The following is a 7,972-nucleotide window of genomic DNA, read 5'->3' on the forward strand; positions in this document are numbered from 1 at the left end:
AAGTCACAAAAATTATACTCATCCTCATCAGTTCACTCAGTCCCATGTAATTAATTTTTTTTTCATCTTGATCGTTTGTTAGCACTTTTATGAGTTCATCAGTTTTTTATTAGAGTTCTGAAAATGCTTATTCATTCAGTTCAGCAGTACAGTCAGTTACCAGAAACCTGTACTTGTCAGAGTCTTTTCCATGAATTTTTTAAAGATGAAACCCTTTTATAGGAACATATTTGCAAAAGCATCAGAGTACACACAGAACTGTCTGTAAATGACAAAAGACTTAAAAATGACCACAGTTAAAAATTTGATGAAAGTTCATAATAATTCAGTTGACAAGAAAATTAGTTATTTCTGAGATATACATTTTAAGGTAATAACTAGGATTATGACTTATAACATTATACCAGAACATATAAGATTTTTAGAAATTTCATGTAATGTCTGAAACATTTTTATTAACATATTTCCATACAAATAACCCAATGAAAGTTTAGTATTAGTTGTTTTGTTTGTTTGTTTTTTTATACTGCAGGTTCTTATTAGGCATCAATTTTATACACATCAGTGTATACATGTCAATCTCAATCGCCCAATTCAGCACAACACCATCCCCACCCCACCGCAGTTTTCCCCCCTTGGTGTCCATATGTTTAAGCAATGTTTAACAAAGCAATGTTTAACAAAGCAATGTTTAACAAAGACCTAGAAGAATTAAAGAATAAACAAACAGAGATGAACAATACAAAAACTGAAATGAAAACTACACTAGAAGGAATCAATAGCAGCATAACTGAGGCAGAAGAACGGATAAGTGACCTGGAAGACAGAATGGTGGAATTCACTGCTGTGGAACAGAATAAAGAAAAAAGAATGAAAAGAAATAAAGACAGCCTAAGAGACCTCTGGGACAACATTAAATGCAACAACATTCACATTATAGGGGTCCCAGAAGGAGAAGAGAGAGAGAAAGGACCCGAGAAAATATTTGAAGAGATTATAGTCAAAAACTTCCCTAACATGGGAAAGGAAATAGCCACCCAAGTCCAGGAAGCACAGTGAGTCCCATACAGGATAAACCCAAGGAGAAACATGCTGAGACACATAGCAATCAAACTGGCAAAAATTAAAGACAAAGAAAAATTACTGAAAGCAGCAAGGGAAAAATGACAAATTACATAAAAGGGAACTCCCATAAGGTTAACAGCTGATTTCTCAGCAGAAACTCTACAAGCCAGAAGGGAGTGGCATGATATACTTAAAGTGATGAAAGGGAAGAACCTACAACCAAGATTACTCTACCCGGCAAGGATCTCATTCAGATTCGACGGAGAAATCAAAAGCTTTACAGACAAGCAAAAGCTACGAGAATTCAGCACCACCAAACCAGCTCTACAACAAATGCTAAAGGAACTTCTCTAAGTGGGAAACACAAAAGAAGAAAAGGCCCTACAAAAACAAACCCAAAACAATTAAGAAAATGGTCATAGGAACATACATATCGATAATTACCTAAACGTGAATGGATTAAATGCTCCAACCAAAAGACACAGGCTTGCTGAATGGATACAAAAACAAGACCCATCTATATGCTGTCTACAAGAGACCCACTTCAGACCTAGGGACACATACAGACTGAAAGTGAGGGGTTGGAAAAAGATATTCCATGCAAATGGAAATCAAAAGAAAGCTGGAGTAGCAATACTCATATCAGATAAAATAGACTTTAAAATAAAGAATGTTACAAGAGACAAGGAAGGACACTACATAATGATCAAGGGATCAATCCAAGAAGAAGATATAACAATTATAAATATATATGCACCCAACATAGGGGCACTTCAGTACATAAGGTAACTGCTAACAGCTATAAAAGAGGAAATCGACAGTAACACAATAATAGTGGGGGACTTTAGCACCTCACTTACACCAAGGGACAGGTCATCCAGACAGAAAATTAATAAGGAAACACAAGCTTTAAATGACACAATAGACGAGATAGATTTAATTGATACTTATAGGACATTCCATCCCAAAACAGCAGATTACACTTTCTTCTCAAGTGCGCATGGAACATTCTCCAGGATAGGTCACATCTTGGGTCACCAATCAAGCCTCAGTAAACTTAAGAAAATTGAAATCATATCAAGCATCTTTTCTGACCACAATGCTATGAGATTAGAAATGAATTACACGGAAAAAAATGTAAAAAACACAAACACATGGAGGCTAAACAATACGTTATTAAATAAGCAAGAGATCACTGAATAAATCAAAGAGGAAATCAAAAAATACCTAGAGACAAATGACAATGAAAACACGACGATCCAAAACCTATGGGATGCAGCAAAAGCAGTTCTAAGAGGGAAGTTTATAGCTATACCAGCCTACCTTAAGAAACAAGAAAAATCTCAAATAAACAATCTAACCTTACACCTAAGGGAGCTAGAGAAAGAACACAGACAAAACCCAAAGTTAGCAGAAGGAAAGAAATCATAAAGATCAGAGCAGAAATAAATGAAATAGAAACAAGGAAAACAATAGCAAAGATCAATAAAACTAAAAGCTGGTTCTTTGAGAAGATAAACAGAAATGATAAACCATTAGCCAGACTCATCAAGAAAAAGAGGGAGAGGACTCAAATCAATAAAGTTAGAAATGAAAAAGGAGAAGTTACAACAGACACCGCAGAAATACAAAGCATCCTAAGAGACTACTATAAGCAACTCTATGCCAGTAAAATGGACAACCTGGAAGAAATGGACAAATTCTTAGAAAGGTATAACCTTCCAAGACTGAACCAGGAAGAAAGAGAAAATATGAACAGACCAATCACAAGTAATGAAATTGAAACTGTGATTAAAAATCGTCCAACAAACAAAAGTCCAGGACCAGATGGCTTCACAGGTGAATTTTATCAAACATTTAGAGAAGAGCTAATACCCATCCTTCTCAAACTCTTCCAAAAAATTGCAGAGGAAGGAACACTCCCAAACTCATTCTATGAGGCCACCATCACCCTGATACCAAAACCAGGCAAAGATACTACAAAAAAAGAAAATTACAGACCAATATCACTGATGAATATAGATGCAAAAATCCTCAACAAAATAGTAGCAAACAGAATCCAACAACACATTAAAAGGATCATACACCATGATCAAGTGGGATTTATCCCAGGGATGCAAGGATTCTTCAATATATGTAAATCTATCAATGTGATACACCATATTACCAAATTGAAGAATAAAAACCATATGATCATCTCAATAGATGCAGAAAAAGCTTTTGACAAAATCCAACACCCATTTATGATAAAAACTCTCCAAAAAGTGGGCATAGAGGGATCCTACCTCAACATAATAAAGGCCATATACGACAAACCCACAGCAAACATTATTCTCAATGGTGAAAAACTGAAAGCATTTCCTCTAAGATCAGGAACAAGACAAGGATGTCCACTCTCACCACTATTATTCAACATAGTTTTGGAAGTCCTAGCCATGGCAATCAGAGAAGAAAAAGGAATAAAAGGAATACAATTTGGAAAAGAAGAACTAAAACTGTCACTGTTTGCAGATGACATGATACTATACATAGAGAATCCTAAAACTGCCACCAGAAAACTACTAGAGCTAATCAATGAATTTGGTAAATTTGCAGGATACAAAATTAATGCACAGAAATCTCTTGCATTCCTATACACTAATGATGAAAAATCTGAAAGTGAAATTAAGGAAACACTCCCATTTACCATTGCAACAAAAAGAATAAAATACCTAGGGATAAACCTACCTAAGGAGACAAAAGATCTGTATGCAGAAAACTATAAGACACTGATGAAAGAAATTAAAGATGATACCAACAGATGGAGAGATATACCATGTTCTTGGATTGGAAGAATCAACATTGTGACAATGACTATACTACCCAAAGCAATCTACAGATTCAATGCAATCCCTATCAAACTACCACTGGCATTTTTCACAGAACTAGAACAAAATATTTCACAAGTTGTATGGAAACACAAAAGACCCCGAATAGCCAAAGCAGTCTTGAGGGAAAAAAAAGGAGCTGGAGGAATCAGACTCCCTGACTTCAGACTATACTACAAAGCTACAGTAATCAAGACAATATGGTACTGGCACAAAAGCAGAAACATAGATCAATGGAACAAGATAGAAAGCCCAGAGATAAACCCACGCACCTATGGTCAACTAATCTATGACAAAGGAGGCAAGGATATACAATGGAGAAAAGACAGTCTCTTCAATAAGTGGTGCTGGGAAAACTGGACAGCTACATGTAAAAGAATGAAATTACAACACTCCCTAACACCATACACAAAAATAAACTCAAAATGGATTAGAGACCTAAATGTAAGACCAGACACTATAAAACTCTTAGAGGAAAACATAGGAAGGACACTCTTTGACGTAAATCACAGCAAGATCTTTTGTGATCCACCTCTTAGAGTAATGGAAATAAAAACAAAAGTAAACAAATGGGACCTAATGAAACTTCAAAGCTTTTGCACAGCAAAGGAAACCATAAACAAGACGAAAAGACAACCCTCAGAATGGGAGAAAATATATGCAAATGAATCAACAGACAAAGGATTAATCTCCAAAATATATAAACAGCTCATTTAGCTCAATATTAAAGAAACAAACAACCCAATCCAAAAATGGGCAGAAGACCTAAATAGACACTTCTCCAAAGAAGACATACAGATGGCCAAGAAGCACATGAAAAGCTGCTCAACATCACTAATTATTAGAGAAATGCAAATCAAACCTACAATGAGGTATCACCTCACACCAGTTAGAATGGGCATCATCAGAAAATCTACAAACAACAAATGCTGGAGAGGGTGTGGAGAAATGGGAACCCTCTTGCACTGTTGGTGGGAATATAAATTGATACAGCCACTATGGAGACAGTATAGAGGTTCCTTAAAAAACTAAAAATAGAATTACCATATGACCCAGCAATCCCACTACTGGGCATATACCCAGAGAAAACCATAATTCAAAAAGACACATGCACCCCAATGTTCATTGCAGCACTATTTACAATAGCCAGGTCATGGAATCAACCTAAATGCCCATCAACAGGCGAATGGATAAAGAAGGTGTGGTACATATATACAATAGAATATTACTCAGCCATAAAAAGGAACGGAATTGGGTCATTTGTAGAGATGTGGATGGATTTAGAGACTGTCATACAGAGTGAAGTAAGTCAGAAAGAGAAAAACAAATATCGTATATTAACGCATGTATGTGGAACCTAGAAAAATGGTACAGATGAACTGGTTTGCAGGCCAGAAATTGAGACACAGATGTAGAGAACAAACATATGGACACCAAGGGGGGAAAGCGGTGGGGGCGGGGGGCGGCGGTGGTGGTGGTGGTGGTTGTGTGATGAATTGGGCAATTGGGATTGACATGTATACACTGATGTATATAAAATTGATGACTAATAAGGACCTGCTGTATAAAAATAAAATAAAATTCAAAAATTCAAAAAAACAAAAGCTGGATGTGACTGACTCATGATCCCACTGAGCTGAGAAGATGAGTAACTGGGGTGTCCACCCCTTCCTTGCTTATATCATCCCCTTCAATCGCCGTCTTTTTCTGGAAATGTCAAAGTCATGATTCACTGAAATAGGGCTGTGAGTTTTAGACACCCTAAGGTCTTGGCTGGAGCCTCACTGTCCTCATCTGTAAAATGAGTGCGCTGAATTAAGAACCCATCCTGTTCTACACTTTTATGATCCAAGTTATCCTTGCCAAAGGCAAGGTGCCTTACCTTGGCTTTTCTCTGAAGCATCATGGAAGTATGTTGGGCAGCTTGAGAGGAGAGATGGAGTCTTACTGGTCCAGGGTTCTTATCTTGTCCATCCTCACTCATCCAGGGTGGAACCCAAGTCTAAGAAAAGAGAGCGAAGGAAAGGCCAGGTTCAAGGTCCTTCGAAGGCTGGTGGTCTCTCAACCTGTCCACAACACCAACCCTGCGTCTCCCAGGCTTCTTCTGGTTTAAATCATTTCTGGTTGTCTTTTATCCTCTCCAGCATCTGGGCCACTTCTCCTTTCTCTTTATTGGGTTTTTCTGTCACCATTTCCTCTTGGAATTGAACCCCTGCACCCTCGCTCTCTCCCTCTCTCAAATTTTCTTCATCGCCAAGAATTCCAGGACCTTTCTCCAGCCATGTTGTGTCTGAGGTCTCCTCAGGGCTGTTCCCCTCCGGGTGACATTGCTACTCCCGTCCATGTCCCCTCCCCCTCCCTCACTGTCCTGGCACAGCCCACTCCAGGGTCACCAACAGCCTCTGTAGCCAGATCCAGAGACTTCCTCATTTCTTACTTCACTCAGTGTCACTTGACCGCAGCCCGTGATGCTGTTCACGCTCCTTCTCTCCATGCTGCCTTTGCACTGTGCCCTTCTCTCTCCTTCTTTGCGGGCACTTTCTTTCCCCACCTTCTTGAGCCCCTATTCTGTGGCCATCATTGGCGTTTCCTTGGGACCCAGCCCAGGCCCATTTATCTCCTTCCTCTTCACACTCCCATCAGGATCTCATCCAGCACTTCTGCCGATGGTTTCAGAACTCATCTCCAGCCCAGACTTTTCTCCTGAGATCCAGCTCTGCACACCCTTCAGGATGTGGAGGCTTCCCCCCTTGGGAAGCGCACTTACCTAACACAGTAATCATCATAGCATAGTAAGGATAATAGTCAGTAATAAAAGCTCTTAAATATTCTTTCGAGCATTTTCACACTTACAAACTCAACTGTCCCAGCAACAATAGGAGGTGTGTATTTTTATTATCACCCCACTTTGCAGAGGAAGAAGCAAGCATAGAGAGGTCGGAAGAGCCCACTTTTTTTTTTAACTTTTAAAATTTTTATTTTTTAAAGTTTGTATTTTTATCAAAGTTATACATAGGCACAGTCAAATTATTTTACAAGTTTTGCTATGAAAAATAGCAGGCCCTTATCCTTTCCCTCCACATCTCCCTCCCTGGGAGCAGTCGTTTTCAATGAAAGAGCCCAAACACCTTTTTTTAAAATTAAATTAAATTTATTTTTATTTTTATTATTTTTAAAAATTTTTAGTGGAGTATAGTTGATTTACAATGTTGTGTTAGTTTCTGTACAGAAAAGTGAATCAGTTATACATATACATATATCCACTCTTTAAAATTCTTTTCCCATGTAGGTCATTACAGAGTATTGAGAAGAGTTCCCTGTGCTATACAATAGGCCCTTATTAGTTATCTATTTTATATATATAGTGTGTATATGTCAATCCCAATCCCTGAATTTATCCCTCCCCACCCCGCTTTCCCCCATGGTAACCATTAGTTTGTTTTCTATATCTGTGACTCTATTTCTGTTTTATGAATAAGTTCATTTGTACCATTTTTTTAGATTCCACATATAAGCGATATCATATAATATTTCTTTTTCTCCATCTGACTTACTTCAGGTCCATCCATGTTGCTGCAGATGACATTATTTCATTCTTTTTTATGAGCCCAAACTCTTAAACACCATGTTTTGGTTTCCTCAACACCAAAGTTGCCCTAGCCCACCACCCGTCCCTCCTCCAGTACCCTCCAGCTCAGGGACCATCACCACTGTCCACGCCTTAGGGACAAGTTAGCCTTCAGTTCATCCCCATGGCCACCAGCTCACCCACAGGCCCCCATCACCTCCTTCCTGAATGATCTGTCTCCAGCTAGCTCCCAAGGAAACTGTGCCCTACACTTCTCCTCTTTCTAGCTTTCTGAAACATAAAATTGAAGATCTCAGTCTTCATAATTTGCTTCTATGCTTCCCTCTGTCCTCGAGATAAAATCAACAGGCCTTAAGGGGGCTTTCTGGGCCTAGGGCCTGCTTCCCCTTCCCTTCTCCCCCACTGACCTCATCTCTTGTCACTTCCTACCTCCCACTGTCTGGTTTCTATC

The sequence above is a fragment of the Balaenoptera ricei genome, chromosome 15 (assembly GCF_028023285.1).
Source record: "Balaenoptera ricei isolate mBalRic1 chromosome 15, mBalRic1.hap2, whole genome shotgun sequence".
In the NCBI taxonomy this organism is placed as follows: domain Eukaryota; kingdom Metazoa; phylum Chordata; class Mammalia; order Artiodactyla; family Balaenopteridae; genus Balaenoptera; species Balaenoptera ricei.